This window comes from Tupaia chinensis, unplaced genomic scaffold, assembly GCF_000334495.1.
Source record: "Tupaia chinensis unplaced genomic scaffold, TupChi_1.0 Scaffold000299_1, whole genome shotgun sequence".
Taxonomy (NCBI): Eukaryota; Metazoa; Chordata; class Mammalia; order Scandentia; family Tupaiidae; genus Tupaia; species Tupaia belangeri.
In genome coordinates this window covers 56932-57772 of record NW_006159789.1, presented here as the reverse complement: position 1 = coordinate 57772, position 841 = coordinate 56932, and the positions used below count along the sequence as shown (strand labels likewise).

The 841-nt window shown below is 44.2% G+C and overlaps 1 pseudogene; it reads left to right on the top strand.

The window, feature by feature from the left end:
- The first annotated feature begins 292 nt into the window (after nt 1-292).
- Nucleotides 293-841, top strand: part of LOC102485016 (mortality factor 4-like protein 1 pseudogene) — a 969-nt pseudogene continuing 420 nt past the window's right edge.

Here is an 841-nt window from a genome sequence, read left to right as displayed (position 1 = left end):
TGAGAAACCAAGTCACCAGGTCTGAGACTCAAACTGCAGTCAGCCATGTGGAAGTCCAGCATCCCAACCACCATACCACTTGATGACCCCCAACATATTCTTGATCAGCATTTAGATGTCTTCTTCAATTAACAAAGCTCATCATCCTAAAAACACAAAGCTGGGGAAATCGGGCCCAGGTTATAGAGCTGGCGGTGCCTGGCAGTGCATCTGACGTGGAGCTGGTTGGAGTAGACAGTAGGGCGGTGGTCGGGAGTGATGAGAGAAGGAAGAGGTGGCAAATCACTTATAAATTGCGCCGAAGCTGGATCCGAAGCCTAAATTTAAGGAGGGTGAAAGGGTGCTGTGCTTTCATGGACCTCTTCTTTATGAAGCAAAGTGTTTCAAAGTTGTCATAAAGAATAAGCAAGTGAAATATTTTATACATTACAGTGGTTGGAATAAAAATTGGGATGAATGGGTTCCAGAGAGCAGAGTACTCAAATATGTGGACACCAATCTGCAGAAATAGTGAGAACTTCAAAAACCTAATCAGGAGCAGTGTGCAGAGGGCAAGATGAGAGAGACTACGCCAGGAAAGAAGACATCTGGTCTGCAACAGGAAAATGTTGAAGTGAAAACAAAAAAGAACAAACAGAAAACACCTGGGAATGGAGATGGCGGCAGTACCGGTGAGACAGCCTCCTCGGAAGAAAAGGGCCCAGATAGATCCTACTGTTGAAAATGAGGAAACATTTATGAGCAGAGTGGAAATTAAAGTTTCCTGGAGAACTAAAACCATAGCTTGTTGATGACTGGAACTTAATTACCGGGCAAAAACAGCTCTTTTATCTTCCTGCTG